The sequence below is a fragment of the Suncus etruscus genome, chromosome 7 (assembly GCF_024139225.1).
Source record: "Suncus etruscus isolate mSunEtr1 chromosome 7, mSunEtr1.pri.cur, whole genome shotgun sequence".
Lineage (NCBI taxonomy): Eukaryota > Metazoa > Chordata > Mammalia > Eulipotyphla > Soricidae > Suncus > Suncus etruscus.
The window spans coordinates 1,946,881-1,968,553 of record NC_064854.1 but is presented as its reverse complement, the minus strand read 5'-3'; the positions used below and the strand labels follow the sequence as shown (position 1 = coordinate 1,968,553).

The window sequence follows — 21,673 nt, the reverse complement described above, 5'->3', positions numbered from 1 at the left end:
TGGGAGACCTCAACATGGCATTGTCAACACTAGACAGGTCAACAAGACTGAAACCCAACAAGAATATACTAGACCTGAGGAGAGAAATGGAAGAAAGAGGCCTAGTAGATATATACAGGACACTCCACCCCCAGAAGCCTGGATACACATTTTTCTCTAATGTACATGGGACATTCTCTAGGATAGACTACATGTTAGCACACAAAACATACCTCCATAATATCAAGAGGATAGAAATTTTGCAGGCTGCCTTTGCTGACCACAAAGCCCTGAAATTATATATAAACTACAAAGGGACACAGAAGAAAAATTTTAACACCTGGAAGTTAAATAGCCTCATACTGAATAATCAGTATGAAAATCAAAGATGAAATCAAAACCTTCCTGAAAACAAATGACAATGGAGACACAAATTATCAGAACCTATGGGACACAGCAAAAGCAGTACTGAGAGGAAAATTTATAGCTTTGCAAGCACACATCAGGAAAGAAGAAGGGGCATACCTGAATAGCTTAATGACACAGCTCATAGAATTAGAAAGTGCACAACAAAAGGATCCAAAAATAGGGAGGCAGAAGGAAATAACAAAGCTGAGAGCAGAAATCAATGAAGTGGAAACCAGAAAAACCATCCAAAAGATCAACGAAAGCAGAAGTTGGTTCTTTGAAAAAATAAACAAGATTGATAGACCACTGGCAAAACTAACAAAGAAAGAAAGAGAGAGAAACTTGATAACTCGTATTAGGAATGAAAAAGGAGAGATCACTACTGATATGGTAGAGATTCAAAGGGTAATCAGAAACTACTTTGAGAAACTCTATGCCACTAAAAATGAAAACCTGGAAGAAATGGATAAATTTTTGGAATCTTATAATCTTCCACGATTGAATGAAGAGGATGTAGCATATCTAAACACACCCATTACTATTGAGGAAATTAAGAAAGTAATCAAATGTCTGCCCAAAAACAAAAGCCCAGGCCCAGATGGATTTACTAATGAATTCTTTCAAACCTTTCAAGAGGAACTACTACCAATCCTGGCAAGACTCTTTCATGAAATTGAAAAAACAGGAAAACTTCCAAATAGCTTTTATGAAGCCAACATTACCTTGATACCTAAACCAGACAGAGATGCTACGAAAAAAGAAAATTACAGACCAATATCGCTGATGAATGCAGATGCAAAGATCTTCAACAAAATCCTGGCAAATAGGATTCAATGCCTCATTAAGAAGATCATCCACTACGATCAAGTAGGTTTCATTCCAGGAATGCAAGGCTGGTTTAACATCCGTAAATCTATCAACATAATACATAACATCAACAGCAAGAAAAATAAAAATCACATGATCATATCAATCGACGCAGAGAAAGCATTTGACAAGGTCCAACACCCATTCTTGATCAAAACTCTCAGCAAGATGGGAATGGAAGGAACCTTTCTTAATATAGTTAAGGCCATCTACCACAAGCCAGAGGCAAATATTGTCCTCAATGGAGAAAAACTGAAAGCCTTTCCTCTAAATTCTGGCACAAGACAAGGCTGTCCTCTCTCACCACTCCTATTCAACATAGCACTGGAAGTACTCGCTATAGCGATTAGGCAAGAAAAGGATATCAAGGGAATCCAGATAGGAAATGAAGAACTCAAGCTCTCACTGTTTGCAGATGACATGATACTCTACTTAGAAAACCCCAAAGACTCTACCAAAAAGCTTCTAGAAACAATAGACTCATATAGCAAGGTCTCAGGCTACAAAATTAATACACAAAAATCAATGGCCTTTCTATACACCAATACTAATAAGGAAGAAATAGACATTAAGAAAACAACTCCATTCACTATAGTGTCACACAAACTCAAATATCTTGGAATCAACTTGACTAAAAATGTGAAGGACCTATACAAGGAAAACTATAAAACTCTGCTCCAGGAAATAAGAGAGGACACGCGGAAATGGAAGCACATACCCTGCTCATAGATTGGCAGGATTAACATCATTAAAATGGCAATACTCCCCAAAGCACTGTACAGATTTAATGCGATACCCCTAAAGATACCCATAACATTCTTCAAAGAAGTGGACCTGGCACTTTTGAAATTTATTTGGAACAATAAACACCCTCGAATATCTAAAGCAATCATTGGGAAAAAGAATATGGGAGGAATTACTTTCCCCAACTTTAAACTTTACTACAAAGCAATAGTTATCAAAACAGCATGGTATTGGAATAAGGACAGGCCCTCAGATCAGTGGAATAAGCTTGAATACTCAGAGAATGTTCCCCAGACATACAATCACCTAATTTTTGATAAAGGAGCAAAAAATCCTAAATGGAACAAAGAAAGCCTCTTCAACAAGTGGTGTTGGCACAACTGGACAGCCACTTGCAAAAAATTGAACTTAGACCCCCAGCTAACATCATGTACAAAGGTAAAATCCAAATGGATTAAAGTCCTCGATATCAGCCCCAAAACCATAAGATATATAGAACAATACGTAGGTAAAACACTCCAGGACATTGAGGCTAAAGGCATCTTCAAGGAAGAAACTGCACTCTCCAAGCAAGTGAAAGCAGAAATTAACAGATGGGAATATATTAAGCTGAGAAGCTTCTGCACCTCAAAGGAAATAGTGCCCAAGATACAAGAGCCACCCACTGAGTGGGAGAAACTATTCACCCAATACCCATCAGATAAGGGGCTAATCTCCAATTTATACAAGGCACTGACAGAACTTTACAAGAAAAAAACATCTAATCCCATCAAAAAATGGGGAGAAGAAATGAACAGACACTTTGACAAAGAAGAAATACACATGGCCAAAAGACACATGAAAAAATGGTCCACATCACTAATCATCAGGGAGATGCAAATCAAAACAACTATGAGGTACCACCTCACACCACAGAGAATGGCACACATCAGAAAGAATGAGAATAAACAGTGTTGGCGGGGATGTGGGGAGAAAGGAACTCTTATCCACTGCTGGTGGGAATGCCGTCTAGTTCAACCTTTATGGAAAGCGATATGGAGATTCCTCCAAAAACTGGAAATCGAGCTCCCATACGATCCAGCTATACCACTCCTAGGAATATACCCTAGGAACACAAAAATACAATACAAAAACCCCTTCCTTACACCTATATTCATTGCAGCTCTATTTACCATAGCAAGACTCTGGAAACAACCAAGATGCCCTTCAACAGACGAATGGCTAAAGAAACTGTGGTACATATACACAATGGAATATTATGCAGCTGTCAGGAGAGATGAAGTCATGAAATTTTCCTATACATGGATGTACACGGAATCTATTATGCTGAGTGAAATAAGTCAGAGAGAGAGAGAAAAACGCAGAATGGTCTCACACATTTATGGGTTTTAAGAAAAATGAAAGACATTCTTGCAATAATAACTTTCAGACACAAAAGAGAAAAGAGCTGGAAGTTCCAGCTCACCTCAGGAAGCTCATCACAAAGAGTGATGAGTTTAGTTGGATAAATAACTACATTTTGAACTGTCCTAATAATGAGAATGTATGAGGGAAATTGAGAACCTGTTTAGAGTACAGGCGGGGGTCGGGTGAGGAGGAGGGAGACTTGGGACATTGGTGATGGGAATGTTGCACAGGTGATGGGTGGTGTTAAGAAAAAAAAATATTCTTATTCAATAATGGAATACAATGTATATACAATAAAAAAATGTGATGAACAGACAAACACAAAACCAGAACAAAGGCTTATATTTTAGCAATAAAATAGTGTTAGGAAATTTCTAGACACTATAGGATGCTTAAGATCTAAATTTGTGGATATAATGGTACATATGTTCTTATCCAATCAGGCTTTACTGTTAAAACTTATAAACCACCATTAAAAATACATTTTGTACCTTTCTTTCTTTTTTGGTGACCCTGGCATCGCTCAGGGGGCACTCCTGGCTCCAGGCTCAAAAATTGCTCCTGGCAGGCTGCGGGGACCATATGGGATGCTGGGATTTGAACCACCAACCTTCTTCACTCAAGGTAAATGCCTTACCTCTATGCTGTCTCTCCAGCCCCATTTTGTACCTTTCATATTAATGCTTTTCTTCTATTTTTCCCCTTAAATTATTATTGGGATATTCATTCAAATTATTTTTCAGAGATAAATTTTCAATAAAAGCAATCAACATTTTGACTTTCTGATTAGACTATTTATTTCTTCAAATATTTAGCTAGCATCATATAAAATTGTAACATTCGATTATTACTCTAAATTTACATATTCTTTTATATTTCTAGTTAGCAGTGAGGTTATATTTAAGTACATAGATAAATAATCATTAATAAATTCTGGTAATAATATATATATCCTTAAAAATAAATGAAAATGTGAATACAATATCTTCTAGACTTTTAATGGTATATGATTTCTATTCTTTAGAATTGTATTAGGTTTTTAACCTCACATGAGATGTAAACAACGAAATAAATATAACTCTGAAAAAAATACACTAATGCAGATTTTAGTTAAACTAGTGTATTGACCTATAAGTTGAGTTTTCTTGGTAGCTACACATCCCTAACTTTCCAATGGACCTCTGCTTGAATTTTCTTCAAGACGTTAATCTGTATTTCTCATCAGGATAGGTGTTCATTACAATCATAGAGTGTTTGGAGTGGAATGGGGAGGAGAAAAGCATTTTTTCCCTGTGATAACAGCTGTGAAGATGAACAGATGCAGTTGATTAGCTGTTTGGTGCTGCTGATTCAAAGTAATTGTTATGAGTATTGAAATGTGGCTGAAATGATACGCTTGGCAATATCAATTTTTGTAGCATCTTATTCCTATTCATCACACTTGTAATTCTTGTGTTTATCCAGTGCATGGGAATTTTTCTTTCATGACTATTTAAAATGCATTAGTCATCTTTTCTGTTAACATACCACAGTGTGGATATGTTTGTTAGTGAATTATCATGAAGGAGAAATAGGAAAGAAAATAGGGAAGGAAAAAACTCTGAAAGGAAATAGACCTCTCAAAGGCAAAAAGATGAAATGTGTTTACTACTTTTTTTATGGACTCCCATATTGAAATGACAGAGCACTAGATGATAAATATGTTAAATTTGTGAATCTTCAGTCATCCATTGATCACTGGATTTGGGGTTTATCCTCTAGTTGGTTTATCTTGCAATTTATATCAGAATTATATGAATTATGTAAATGAGAAATCTAAGTTAATTTTTTTCTAATCTGTACTAAGATGTGAGCTCAATCTTTTCCCATTAAATGGACGCATTTTGATGTACATGATTAATTATAGTGCAATTTATGTAGGGAAATATTGTTCCAATTTTGAACTTTTCTTTTTTACAAAGTTTTCAGGCATGGATTTTTCTGATGCTATGGATTCATTATAAACACATTTCAAAAAAGAAGGTTTGGAGGAAATGTGAGTATGACTTTTGTAATACCTCAATCATTCTTCCCCAATTTTTAAACAATCTATAGAAATTACTGGTGATGTCAGAATGAAAAGTTAAATTAAGAGCACTGATGTACTCTGGATTTGGAAATGAATTACAAATCATTTGAAGTTAGCATGCAAAGCAGATAAAATGCTACTTTATAAATTCCTAATTATATTTATATTTTTGTGTGTCTGGCTTTATGTCTTTACATACTAAATGTTTCATTTTCTGCAGCTATTTCACAATTTTTAAATCACAGGGCTCATATTTCATAGTTGTTTGTGCAAAATATAACATGTGTTACTTTGATTTCTTAATTTTATCATCATTATGATAAAGTTAATGATTAATTAATGATTTTCTTTTCATCAAGGTTATAGTAGTGATTTTTAAAAGTTGAACAGGAAAATTAGCAGTACTAAATATGAAATATAATATAATGAAATAGAAAAATGCTTCCTGCAATGTCAACATAAAGGAATATTATGTTATTTTTATTAGAATAGAAAGCAAGTTAGCTAAACATTCCATGAACAACCACCCAAAAATTAACTCTGAAAGCTTTATTTTAATTATTTTACAGTGTGGTAATTATATATGTAACACACCTATGGTATAAAAATATTTCTATTGGGGTTTGTGACATTATACAGTTTTCTTGTATGCAGCAGATCTGAGTTTAATCCTCTGCAGCTGATTTGCTGGGGCTTATTCCTGAGTGTAGAGCCACAATATTCTCTGAGCAGCACTAGATATGGTCCTCAAAAAAACAAACAAACAAAAACTGCTTACAGGTTTCCATATTCATTTAGTGAGCAACTTACGAATCATGGTTTTGTTATTATCAATTGACCTAATTTAAAACTTTTAACATACGAAGGCCGGGAGTATCCACTATTTTAAAAAGTACCTAAGCCAAAGCAATTTCAGAAAAAATTCTTATCCCATTGATTTGGAAGAAAACCAGCACTTTAAGGTAGATGGTTCCCAGTGGCTGCAGGAGTACACCAGAACAAAGACCAGGAGTAAGCTCAGAGCACTACTGAATATGGCCCATAAGACAAAAGAATAAAAACCACAATCACCACCACCACCACCACCACCACCACAACAACAACAACAGAACATAGAAAAATGGAATGCAATTCGAAATGAAAATGCTTAAAAGTATAAGCCTAAAGATCAAGTACAATAAAGGATTATGCAGTTTAGCACCAGAAAATTTAAGTGCTACTATATAATTTTATTACTTTTCATAAATTTCAACAGTCAGTGTTGGGTACATACAAGTGATCTCAATAAATACCTACAGAGATTTTGGTTGATTAAAGTCTATCATAAAGTGGTTTCTATGATTGTGCTCAATTATGACATAAAGATAATACCACAATATCAATGTTAAACACATGTTTGTTTTGGCTTTTGCTTTTTCAGATACACCCTGCCATGCACAAAGCTTACGCCTGGCTTTGCACTCAGAAATCACCCCTTCAATGTTTGGGAGATTAGATGGGATTATGGAGATCAAAGCCCAGTCTGCTGTATTTTATGGCAATGCCCTATCAGCTATACTATCGCTCGAGCACTAATAATCACATTTTTCTATAAAAGTATGCTAAAACTGGGTCTGAAGTAATACAATAGTGGTTAAGATGTTTGTCTTACATAAGGTTGATGTGGATTCAATCCCTCAGATCCCATATGTTCCCGAGCCTGCCAGGAATAAACTCTGAGCACCAGTAGGTGTGACCCCAAAACCAAACCAACAAACTTAAAACAAAATTTTACACCAGTTTCTGAAAAATATTTATTTGTAAAAATAAAATTTGAATAGAATATTCAAGAAATATTGTTCTTTATTATAATTGTTTCTGCATATAAAAACCAGCCTGGTTACGGTGAAACAGCAGAATCATACTTTAGTTCATGAAATGCAGCACAAAAAAGCGAATCAGGATATAGCAATGTAGTCACAGAACAAACTCTTCTTTGTACGTCTTACTATTAACAGCAACTATTCATTTCCAACAATTTAAAAATATAAACAATATGAATATAAGTTTTGTATATAACAAAATAACAAATATGTTGGATTATCTTATATCACATCAAATACCTACCACTCTTCAAATATTCATGTCTGATTAAGTCCTTGCTTCTGCCGATGCCAAGGGAACATGTTATTATATAATTTGAATAACTAAAATGTAAATTATAAAATATATGCAATTCCAGATAATTATTGCATACTTACATTTCATCATTAAATAAACTTCCAAACACATATAAATGCAGATACACACATGCACACATATTTCCCACATCACTTCCATCAGAGCCTGAGTTTTTTTGAAGTACCATGAATCTTATTGTATTTGATTTTTGGTTAATTTGGGGGTCAAACCCAGCAGTGATAAGGGTATACTACTGGCACAGTGTTCCAGGATCATTTCTGGTGATATGAGGAGTATTCTTCTTTATTACAGTATGTTATTACATATTATATTTTATTATATGTTATATATTTTATTTATTATAATAATTTTTGTTATAATTATATGCAATGTATTATAATATATTACATTGCATTATGTATGTTAAAATATGTCACATAGAGTGATGCGTATTGAACCTAGGTGTACTTCATGCAGGGTAAGTGCCCTACCCAAGAAACTATCCCTCTGGCCTATCTGTCTGACTATTTTTGTAAGTGAAATACATGTTCTGATTTGCTGCAATTCTGGTATGGAATAAATGTGTAATGGATTAGAGAAATGTGAAGGAATGGAAAGGACACAGGAAAAGATGATGCATTTAAAAAATGATGCACTTATCAGTGTACTAGATTTATGACTTATACCAATTTATTTTTTACTCATATTTAATCTCTAATTTGTAAAATGCATTGAATCAAAAGTAATTTATTTTAAGCCAATTTAAATAATTACATAATTCTTTAGACATAGTATATACTTTATAAATGGCAAACAAAATAATACAGCTTTCTCCTTATTACTTTATGAAAGGAAATAAGCCTGCTAATGGAAAATTAAGATGTTTTCTGTTAAATAATATAATGAGTAGGCTATGAAGGCATTTTTGGATTTCAGTCAGTGATAGATGAAATTTCTAGTAATTAAGCTGAGTACTACAAAGCTACAGCATTATTTGAAATTATTATTTTATTGAGTCGCCATCAATTGGAAAGTTTTTAATAATGAGTTTTAGTCATACAATTTTCAAATACCAATATCTTCACCGGCATTACTTTAAAATGTTCTATTTTGTTGGTTCACAGAGAGTTTATTAATAATGAAATAAACAGAAATTTGGAATTTTTATATAAAAGGCTTGGCAAGGTTCTTACATAGCATGCTGTTGACTGGAATTTAATCCCTATCTAGAGGTCTCAAACTTGCGGCTCACAGGCCTTTTGCAGCCCTCTGTACAACATTTTGTGGCCCTGCCCTAGAGGAATCTTTTTTTGTTTTGTTTTGTTTTGTTTTGTTTTAGTTGCTTGGGTCACACCCCCCAATGTTCAAGGCTTACTACTGATTTTGCACTCAAGGATCACCCTGACTTCGCCTCCTGCGGCACCCAGGTAAATTGAATTTGAGACCCCAAACATCATATCCCAAATATTAGTAAGGTTAAAGCCAATGAAAAGCCCAGGAGGAAGCCCTGAATATTGTTAGGTGTAGTTAAGAAATAAGAAGATGTAGTGATGAATATTATACTCTGATTAATGAATAAATAGATCAGAAGACTTTATTTCATCAGTATGCTTACTCTTATTGAAGAGACAAAAAGTTATAAGACAATTGTTAATAGGTCAAAAAATGATCTATAGTAACACAGTAGTAGAAGAACATAATACCCTACTATTGGGGGGTAAAGAGATAGTACAATGGGTATAGCAACATAATACCCCACTAATCATGGACAGATAAGCCAAGCAAAACAATAAACAAGTCCTGGGGCAGAAGAAGTGGTATTTAGAGGGCAGGGTGCTTGTCTTGCACAGTTAACCTGATTCAGTCCTTGTACTTCATACAGTCCCCTAGCTACCTCCAGTAATGGCCCATAAGAAGAAATAAGATAAAAGAAAAGAAACAAGAGCCCTACATGAGAAATTGAAATAAATTGGCCCAATACACACACTCATGACCCAGCACCCCTCAAACGCAGAATGCACTTCTTGTTTAGAACATAACTTTCTTAACTTTCTTTAAGATAGATCTCATATGGGAACAAAGATTGACTACCCATAGGTAAAAAAAAAAATCAAAAATTATATTCAGCATTTTTTTTCTTAACACAAAGCTCAAGGAAGAACTCAAACATTCTGAAAGGAGGAAGGGAGGGATAATACAGTGGTAAAGTTATTACCTAGCTCACAGCCAAATAAGGTGAGATAGCTGGATGACCAACTTGTGTTTGATCCCTGTAATCCCATTTGGTCTCCCATTCTAGCCAGGAAACTGCTGAGAAGGAAGGAGTAGCAGAGCCAGGAGTAAATCTTGAGCATTGCTGGTGTGGCACAAATCCAAAAGAGATGAACAAAAGTTAAATGAAATTAGAAAGGAAAGAAAATAAATGAATTGTCAGAAGTCAATTGGGAAAAGCTTCATCATTTAGATAATTGATGACATTCTTTTAAACAATAGGTGTGACACAGACCAAGGTTTTTCTCAAAATAAGTGAAAATGGGAGCATATAAATAAGTGAAAATGGGAGCATATACTATAATAAATATGGGAAATAGCAAAAGTTGTATTACAAGGGAAGTTTATAGGTTTATATCAGAAAATTAAGAAGTAAAAAAACCCAAATGGCCACACTACATCTTGAGAAACTAGAATAAAACCAAGAAATGAAATCCAAGATAAGTAAATGGAGATGACACAAACTCTCAGTAATCAATGACACAAAACCAAGAAAGAAATACAAATTGTCCATGATGACAAGAGCTTATTTCAAAAATAAGCAAAAAATCTTATTTTGAAAAAAAATTAAGCACAAGTCTTTAGCTAGACTCGCAACAGAGAAACCCAAATTAATCAGATTGAAGATTAAGGAGAAAATATTACAAGATGCACTTTATAAATAGAGAATATCATGTGAGTATACTATGAGCACACCATTTCATTGGCAGAGGGAACTTAAAAGAAATAGATAAATTCTTAGAATCATAGCCAAGATTGAATCTAATGAAGTCATAAGTCTAAACAGAAAAATCACAAGTATTGTTAAATTTAACCATATATGGAATCACCCCAAAACTTAAAGGACCAATGTAGATGGTCTTATCAGTGAATTCTACCAAAATGTCAAAATGGCTTATATTCCTGGCCATCATACCCTTCCAAACTATCAATTAAAAAGAAATTCTCCTTAATAACTTCTAAAAGTCCAATACTAAAGCAGGCATAATTATTATTAAAAAAGAAAGACCAATGTCTCAGATATACATTGTTACAAAGTCCTTCGACAAAATCCTAGCTAACCAAATTTAATAATGTTTAAAGTATCACACAACATGATTGAGTGGATATAATCCCAGAAATTCAAGGACAGTTCAATACACACAAATCAATTAATATATACCAAGTCAACAACAAAAATATACTATGATCATCTCAATAAACATATAGATGACTTTTGACTAGACTCAAAATGCTTTTTATGACAAAAATCACCAGCAGTTTGGGGAAAATACCTCAATACAGCAATAGTCATCTACAAAAACTCACAATCAATATTGCACTCAATGAAGAAAAGCAAAAACATTGCTCCTGAGAACAACCACAGGGGAAGTAATCTTGTTTTAATTAATATAACTTTGACATTCCATAGCAATCAGGAAATAAAAATAAAATAAAATGTATCAAAGTTTGGAAAATATTTGAAGATGGGATGATATGCAAATAGAGAAACCCTATGGATGCCACTAAAACTATTTTAGAAGCAATTCAGTAGATAGCAGGCTAGAAAATCAATCAGTAGTATTTCTATATTCAAATAATTATCTAGAAAAAATGTAAATTTAAAAAGGCAACCCCTCTTAACATTACTCTTGGCCCCAGAATATAGTGAGGAGAAGGAAAGAAATTGAAAAGAAAAGGAGAAAGACAATTATAAAAAAGGGAGACAGGGTAAAGAGGAGTCTTTTAAATTGGTGGTGTTACAAAAGAACAGAACTAAGTATCCAAGCTACAAACTCAATATCAAAACCATGTGATCCAAACTTTAACAACATAACATAAATGGGCCTTTTATGGCATGATGAAATAGGAAATGGTGTCATGGATGCACTCTAGTGGAAGGTGGTGGTGTGATTGTTACTGAAAAATTGTATATCTAAACCCTTGCTATGACTAACTTTGTGAAATACAATGTTTTAAATAAAATATTAAAAATAACTAAAAATGGCAATCTTATAGTACCCAAAAATATCAAATACTTAGGAACCAACGTAACAAATGATATGGAAGAGTCATAGAGAAGAAGTGATAAATTCTAGTGATAATTTCATTTCATATGAAATAAAAAATATTGCAAGTTTATTGATTTCTACAATTAAAATGGTCAAAATAATAATCCCGCATAAAACATTGTACAAAATCAATGCAATCACCATTAAAACTCTCTAGGACTTAGATCAATATCTAGTAAAATTTGTACCAAATCATAAAACTACATGTTATCAATATAATTCTAATAATAGAGAAGTTGAAAGCATTGCATTCCCTGCCTTTAAATTATATTGTGAAAATAGATTGATTTTAGAATAAAGACAGACTTGCAGACAAATTGGACAGATTTGAAAGCCCTGACATAAACTCTTATATGCATTTATTGTTAATATATGACAAACATAGTAAGGCCATGTAATGAGGCTTTTTTTATTTTCAAAACACTCATGATACAAGAGATGATTTTTCAACAACTTGTACTGAGAAGTAGAGAGCCTGATTCAAAATAATAAAACTGGAACCATATTGCAAACTTTTCACAAAAGTTAAATCAATATAGATAAATGCCTTGAGTTTAAAACACACTCCATAAGACACATTGAGGAAAAAATAGCATAGCTCTTCATGAAATAGCCCTAGATGGGTCATCAGTGATTTTATTTTTAAAAAAAAATGACAAAAGCAGGGGCCAGAGAGATAGCATGAAGCAGGGCATTTGCTTTGCATGCAGAAGGACGATGGTTTGAATCCCGGCATCCCAATTGATCCCCCCAGCCTGCCAGGAGCTATTTCTGAGCATAGAGGCAGGAGTAACCCTCAGCCAGGCGTGACCCAAAAACAAAAACAAAAGGCAAAGGCATATGAAATAATGGTGTGAAACCTGCAAAAATTAACAGCCTCCCTCCCATCCTTATCTGGGTTGAGCTTTGAACAGAGACAATTTCCAGCTGGAAGCCAAAATTAGAACTTCCTAAAATTTGGGGGATATCTGTATGTATGTATGTATGTATGCATGTATGTATGTATGTATGTCAGGATATCCTAACTGCCACGGATTATTTTATTTTGGATATGTTTTAAAAGAGCAAATTTACTTCAGGAGGAATACGTACTAGATGGTTATAAAAAAGAGACAAGGAAAAAACCCGAGTCATTACCCCTGAGAAAAGTGAGCAATTAAAACAACCTTTCTCGCCACAAGTCAAAGGCAAGTATTATCCTCAATGGAGAAAAAATAAAAGCCTTTCCTCTAAATTCTGGTACAATACAGGGCTGTCCTCTCACCACTCCTATTCAACATAGTACTGGAAGAATTTGCTATAGCTATTAGGCAAGAAAAAGATATCAAGGGAATCCAGATAGGAAAGGAGGAAGTCAAGCTCTCGCTGTTTGCAGATGACATGATACTCTACTTAGAAAACCCTAAAGACTCTACCTAAAAGCTTCTAGAAATAATAGATTCATATAGCAAAGTGGCAGGCTACAAAATTAACACACAAAATCAATAGCCTTTTTATACACCAATAATGATAGGGAAGAAATGGACATTAAGGTAACAACCCCATTCACATTAGTTCTGCACAAAAACAAAATCCAATTATCTAACCCATAATGGTAAATTATATGAATAGATCCTTGCCCTAATAAAAAGGCATACATATGGATAGTGGGCTTATGAAACATTATTCATTATGACTTAATAAGGGAAATGCAATTAAACATGACTGAGTGATATATCCCTCATATGAATGGGAATAGCATATATTACAAAGATGGGAAACAAAGAGGTTTGGAGAGTTGGAGAAGATGTATTGAGAATAGAATCATAAATTAGTCTGATTCAGACTCTGAAAATCAGAATGACAACTTTATAAAGTAAAAATAAAATTCTCTTGTAATTTCAAGATTGGACTTCTTGGCATCTAACTCCCCCCAAATTTCTTTTAAAACTTTATATGCTGATTAAAAAACGTGGAGCTAGTACAAGAATCAGGATATGGAAATGACTTGAAGGTTGACAAGTTGATTCATGGGCAAAGAAGTTGATAGATATGCATCTCTACATATACAATGAAATAAATGAAGATAAAGAAAAAGATGAAATAATGCAGTTGGCTATAATTAGAATGTCTCATTGTATTTAGCAGATCTCACTCATCTGTGCTATATAGAGAGTCAAAACAATATAGTAATTTTATGTGGGTACCTGTCTTTATATGTGTGTGTTGGGCGAGAGTGTTATGAAGTAGAAAAGACCAGAACAGACTGTATTGACATAAAGGCAGTGGTGAACAGCTGTGCCACAAACCTTGAGGGAATAACTAAATAAAATGAATCAGACAGAGAAAGGTAACTATTACATGATTTCACTTATATGTAATTTAACAACAAACAGAATTTTCAAAGACATATATATTTGTCATTGCTAAAGATGCTAATTTTAAAGGAAACAAAAGAGGGGAAGAGGATCAAAATGTGAAAATTAGATACACAAAACACTAAAGAGTTGTAATGTAATTATGACTATTGTTAATATTTGGAAATTGCTAAAGAGAATAAGATTTTTTGTTTGGGATCACAACAAGTGACGCTTAGGAGTTCCTCCTGGCTATGCCCTCAGAAATCGCTTCTGGCTTGGGGGACCATATGGGAAACCGGGGGATCAAATCTGTCCTAGGTTAGCATGTGAAAGGCAAGCAGCCTACCACTTGTGCCCCCACTCCGGGCCCATGAATAAATTTTTTTTTTTTTTTTTAGGTAGCTTGGTAAAGAGGGATGGTAGATAGGTGTCTTCTAAGAGTCCTTCATCTCTCCTAGACCTACCTTTTCCACTGGGAGAAAATCCTGGCTTGGGTCAGGATTGGAATAATATGTACAAACACCTAGAGAGCACAAATGTCAATGTCCTGCCAACCCCATGAAATAGTCTAATGTTACTGAACAGTGTGAGAATACGACCTACCACTGAGTTCACCGGAATTCTGTGTGACTCCACCCTGAATTTAGGTGTAAATACCTGCAAGACCCACCCATTTCTGGGAGGTGTCATGGGCAAATATTATGTTATCTTTACCTGCGAGACCCCGCCCATTCCTGGGAGGGGTCTTGGGAAGGTTAGATAAGGCCTTTGACCCAAGGGATTAGGGTCTTTGCCAGCATGGAGGTCAGAGGAAAGATGGCTGAAAGAAGTTAAGTCGCAGGGCAAGCTAAGAATGGCATGTGCTTAATCGGTTATGAAATAGGCCACACACTTGGGCCAGGGCCAATAAAGATGTTATCTCTCTGGAAGCCTGGCTGTGAGTGAGATTTCTACCCGCAGCTCTCATGAACCTCCAGACCCGCTGGCTGAAGGGGGTTGCAGAGCCACGTGGCCTGGGATGGCAGAGAAAGGCACCTCCATGCGTCTACCACCATCCAAGCCCATCTGAAAAGCTGCAAACATCCGTCCACCACCCAAGCCCATCTGAAAAGCTGCAACCATCCGTCCACCATCCAAGCCCATCCTCAGGGCTTAATGCAACAATTCTGGACTCAGGCTGAGCAAAGAATTGCTCTTCGTAGAAAAGGAAAGTCAGTGTTCCTTTTATGACTGAAACCCAAACACAATCATGTATGTAATCAAGGTGTTTAAATAAAAAAAATTAAAAAAAAAAGCTGGAGTGAGGGGATGAAGAGATAGTGTGAAGGTAGGGCATTTTCCTTGCATGCAGAATGATGGTAGTTCAAATCCCATCATCCCATATGGTCCCGCAAGCATGGGAGGAGTGATTTCTGAGTGTAGAGCCAGGAGTAACACTTGAGCTCTCCTGGGTGTGACCCAAAAAACAAAAACAAAATCAAAAAAAGGTTGGAGTGGCCATATTAATTTCAGCTGACACAAACACACAAACTTTAGACTCAGAGAAATTGTAAGGGACAAAGATAAAAAAAAAAAAGAAAGTCAGTCCCAAATTATGCATATGCATTCCCAGTCTGTAATTGTCCCTGACCCCCCCCCCCCCGTAAAAAATTTAAAGTAGATAAAGTATTGAAACAAAACAGCTTTTATTGAAATAAGTTGAGAGAGAGAGAGACTATTGAAGGGTGAAAAGAGAGCAATGCACATTTAAGGGAGAGCACAGGTTTCTCCAGAGTAGGAAAAAAATGCTGAGAAAGGCTTTTCCAGCAAATTATATACAATTCGCTCAAATTATCTTAGCCTGGAGATCTCTGCCTACATAAAAGTCAATCTGAGTGTTGTCACAGGGAACACTTTGCACTGCTGAACTTCCTTTCAAATATTTTGGAACGGACTTAGGTTTTTGTCTTCAGATGTTGCCTTCATTTCTCTATCTCCAATGAGTTTTGCATTTATGTCTCAAAGGAGTGTGGTCTTCATGCCTTGAGGCTGCTTTAGATTTGAACACTTTTGGCTTAAGTGTTATTACTCCCCAAAAGTGTTTTACCAGTTCCCCTAACTCTGTCGGAACTTTTTTTCTTTCTGTGTTGGTTTTTGGGTCAGTTCCAGCAGGGTTAAGAGTTTATTCCTGCTTCTCTACTCAGCGGTGGGTAGACCGCATGGGATTCGGATCAAACCTAGGTCAGTTGTGTGCCAGGTAAGTGCTCTAAACACTGTTCTAATACTCTGGCGATGCCTGCATTTTTGTCAGAACAAAATGTTATATACGGTGTGAGTGTAAAATATACATTTTAGCTATTTTATTAATATCATATAAATATGGAAACCCTATTATATTTCTGAAACTAATATAGTACTACACGTGAATTACACCATAGTCTAAAAGTTGATACATGTCTTCAACATTAAGCTGCAATATTTTGGGGCCAGAGCGAGTTTGCCTTGTGTGCAGTCAAGTCGGGTTCAATCCCCACATACCATAGGGTATCAGGACTGTGCCAGAACTAATTTCCAAATACAGAGCCAGGAGTAACGCCTAAGTTCCTAGGGATTGGGCTCCCAAATGAAACAACAGAAACCAAAGGTTGAGATTTTTTTTTTTTTTTTGAGATAATATATCATAGCACAGACACTTAAGCGCAGCAAAAAGCTCAAAAACAACCAGTGCTGGCATGGATGAAGAGATACAGGTAGTGATGTTTGGAATATTGACTGGTCCTTCCTTTTTAGAACACAATATATGAAATTACATCCATAGTCAGTTTTGTGAACATTCATAATTGCACAATTAATCTTTTTCTTGTGTGCAGAACATTTCAACTGAATTGTACTTTTAGCAAATCTTTCTATACATTTCCTATGTCTTTTCTTGGTCTCTTTTTCTGGGATTTCATAGCTGTACTTAAACAGCTCCACCATAATTTTCTTTCCAAAAACGCTTTTTGAAATAATTTTCTTCCTAAAATAAATTACCGTCTTTCTAATATGCCAAAAGTAATTTGTAGTTAATAAATTTATTTTATATTGCTAATTTCTTGAGTTTTATGTAATTTTTTAAAACACAGGAATTATAAGAAAAAGGGTATATATTGAAGTTGTATCAAAAATATAAAAATGACTTTATGTGGAATCAGTACTGAATTCATATAACTCATTACTTCAAATAAGTTTGTAATTACCCCAATTTGCCTTTTTTAATAAAAATTACTTTTAAGGTAGTGTACTAACTACCGTTTACACAAAAATGAGTCACATTATGATGGTAGGCTGGGTCAAGGTAGTGGCATGGAATGGACTCTGGGAATATTGGTTGGTGGAGGTTGACACTGGAGGTAGGATTGATCATGAAATATTGTATGTCTAAATATCAACTATGACAAATTTGTAAATCACAATGATTTCTATAAAAACTTAAAAAACAATGAGTCACTATGCAATAATGCTAGCACCTTTCAAAGCTGGATAACTTCGCCTGGATTTGTGGAGAATGTCTGCTTTGTGTGGTTAGTTTGAAAATAAATGTAAATTTTGGTCAGATTGGTGCTTTTTCAGAGAGCAATAAAGGAACATTCAAACAAAGCCATTGGCAAATCAATGACTGTGGGTGATGGGTGCAGCTGGGCTGGCTTCATCAGGCTGGGAACTTGTCTCACTTTCAGTTGTGGCCCAGGTACCAAGATTCTTTATAGCTTGGTTTACAAATCTTTCATGAATAGAATGAATCTATGGGCTGGTGAATGCAAACATGAGGACTGAGTCCACGGGCCATAGGTTCAGCTACCAGATCATCCCTAAGTTTGAGAAGGTGGGGACTGGGGGGTATTGAGTTAACATCACTAGGACTTTTTTAGGAGTGAGGGCAGGCACTCTCCAACTGCTTTCTTGTACTCCCTAAAGGCCTGGCAGTCAAAAGCCATACTATGAGAAATAGTATTTAGAATTCCTGCAGTCCATTTTTTTTAACTGTCATTCCCGTAAAAAAACACATCCATGTAGACACCAATGAATATCTGTCATCACTTAATGTACTGAAACTAAAAAAATAACATAATGATCGATAAAAAGCAAGAGCTTAGTAGACCTAACAATGACTTAAAGGAAAATAAAGTAAAATGTATTGTTGTGGGGGAAATCGCAGGAAATGGTATATTTTGAAATTTGATATTAACTCAAATAGGAATTAAGACTCAGTTCTGTTGTGTTTTTAAAATAAACCAAACTATTTTATATTTATTTTTAGGTACATTTAACATTTACTTCTGTACAAACATTAAATGATTCAACAGTAATATTTAGTATTAATTCATAATGACATCAGTTTTCATCAACTTTTATGATTTCATTATATATGCTGGATATATATTTGTCCCATATCTGATGAGAATTTCCTTTTCATTCGGTACAGTGTATTTTGTATTATTAATAATTTGTTTTATTCTAAATATTTTTACAAAAACTGTGATGAATAACTTTATTTTTGCATTTATTTTTAAACTTCTCTCAGAATTGAATCCCTAAGTATAATAAAGAAAATATCATAGAAATTGCTTATGACTTTTCAATGTTTTGGATTTGAATATAATGTCCAAATTATTACATGTGTTTATTTTTACCAAAATTTTATTCAGACACTTTGATTTACAGTTATTTTAATTACAATTTCATGAATATGTTGTTTCAATAAAACACTGAACACCAGAGTATTTGATGATTTATTCCAATGAGTGTCCCAAAATTTCCTTTGTTCCACTACTGAAAAACTCTATTCCAGAGAGCAAGCCTCAAAGTCTTTCTCTTTGGTCAGTTTGTTATTTTATCATCTTTGTTGGTCCATAGGTATAAGCAGTATCATTTTATATTTGTCTTTTTTCTAATTTATTTTACTCAGCATGACATCCACTTGTTTCATCCTCATAGCATTATATAGCATGATTCAATTTTTTCTTATAGTTACATCTTTTTTTTTTTTTTTGGTTTTTGGGCCACACCCAGCGGTGCTCAGGGGTTACTCCTGGCTGTCTGCTCAGAAATAGCTCCTGGCAGGCACGGGGACCATATGGGACACCGGGATTCAAACCAACCACCTTTGGTCTTGGATCGGCTGCTTGCAAGGCAAACACCGATGTGCTATCTCTCCGGGCCCATAGTTACATCTTGTCTAATTTTTAACTGTATTCCATTATATAAATACATATCTTCTATTTTGTAACAGGATTCTTTTATAAAATGTAGTATTTAGTAACCTAAATTTATTACTTTGTTGTACCTATCTGGTTTTGTTAATGGTATATATTCCATATCATTCTCTTCACTTTAAGTTTCTTAATCTTTCATCATAAATAGTTTATCTAAGGCTAAATTGTATTAACTGTATCTTTTTATTGTGTATATTTTGATTCCAATCTATGTTGTTTTGATTACAATAGTTTTATAGTGTAGTTTATATTACTGTTTTGAATGCAGATTAAAGGCCTACTTTTATGAATTGCTTATGTTTTTATAATTTTAGGGGACTTCTTATACTTTTTTAAATTTAATACTTTGTTTTTTAAACTAATTGTTATTTATTACTTTATTGTTTTTTGTTTGTCTTTGGAACACACCCAATGTCACACAGAGATTACTTCTGCACACAGAAATCTCTCCTGACAGACTCAGGAGACTATATGGGATGACAGGGATAAAACCTGGGTCAACACATGCAAAACAAATGTCCTACCTTCTGTGCTATCACTTGGCCCCTGTGATTTATAACTTTCTAATTTTATTTACTTTCTTAATTTCTTTAGCAATAAATGTTTATATTTGTTATATTTATTATATATTAAGTTATAATATATCATATAAGTTATATATAAACAAGTTATATTTATATAATATACAAATATTATAAATACATAATACTGAATAATACTGATAGAACACATCATTGTTTTGTGCTTAATTCTAGTAAAAACCTTCATTTTTATTATTGTGCTATTAGGGTGGAGCATTATGTGTATTTTAATGTGTTATAACTAGAATTATCAATAATATTTTTATCAAAAACAGATTATCAGAAATAGATTTTGGATCTTATCAAAAGCTTTATTTTTACATTTTATATTATGATTATCTGCTTTTGTTATTATTTTATCTTATAAATCTATTTATTAACAATGGTGTGGAAATACCAGTAAAAGTGAAAATAAGACATAGCCTCGCATCAGTGAGAATGAACTGTATAAATATATATAAACATATACATGTATATATTGCTTGAAATCTGCACTAAAGTAACCTTTACTTTCTTTTGTTTTTGTTTTTGTTTTTTGGCCACACCCAGGGATTAGTCCTGGCTCTGTGCCCAGAAATCACTCCTGGCTGGCATGGGGGACCAAATGGGATGCCGGGATTTGAACCACCTTTGGGTTGGCTGCCTGTGAGGCAAACCTTTACTTTCTATTGATGGAAATGAAATAAGCTTACTTATGGAAGATTTCTTAAATAACTAGCCAGAGATATATCAGAGCAATTACACTCTTAGATATCCATCGAATCAATAAACATATCATAAGAAATAGAATGTATATGTCAATATTCACTGCTGCAATAATGACACTAGCCACAACTTAGAAAAAAGGCTTATGCTCAATGATACATAAGTGGATTAAAATGTTGCATATATAGATGAGAGTGGAATAGAAAGATAAAAAGACAAGGAGAGAAAGATTCTTCTCAGTTCAGTAAAAAAATTTCCTCTGCACCAACAACAAATGTAGCAAGGTGCCTACTCTGTGAAATTAATGGTAGGGACAGCATTAAATCTGTACAATGCTTTGGGGAGTATCACCATTTTGATGATGTTAATCATGCCAATCCATGAGCAGGGTATGTGTTTCCATTTCCGGGTGCCCTCTTTTATTTATTGGATAGAGGTTGATAGTTTTCTTTGTATACGTTCTTCAAGTCTTTTTTTTTTTAATATGGAACGCTTCACGAATTTGCGTGTCATCCTTGCGCAGGGGCCATGCTAATCTTCTCTGTATCGTTCCAATTTTAGTATATGTGCTGCTAAAGTGAGCACGTTCTTAAAGTCTTTAAGCAAGTTGACTCCAGATATTTGAGTTTGTGTGAATGTGAATGAGGTTGTGTTCTTAATGTCCATTTCTTCCCTATCATTATTGGTGTATAAAAAGGCTATTGATTTTTGTGTGTTAATTTTGTAGCCTGCCACATTGCTATATGAATCTATTGTTTCTAGAAGCTATTTGGTAGAGTCTTTGGCATTTTCTAAGTAGAGTATCATGTCATCTGCAAACAGTGAGACCTTGACTTCTTCCTTTCCTATCTGGATTTCC

At 34.4% G+C, this 21,673-nt stretch overlaps 1 non-coding gene across 1 annotated transcript; it reads right to left on the bottom strand.

The window, feature by feature from the left end:
• Positions 1–21,292: 21,292 nt before the first annotated feature.
• LOC126015069 (U6 spliceosomal RNA) lies at positions 21,293–21,399 on the bottom strand. Its single transcript, XR_007497970.1, has one exon. It is a non-coding gene; the product is annotated as a U6 spliceosomal RNA (small nuclear RNA).
• Positions 21,400–21,673: the final 274 nt, after the last annotated feature.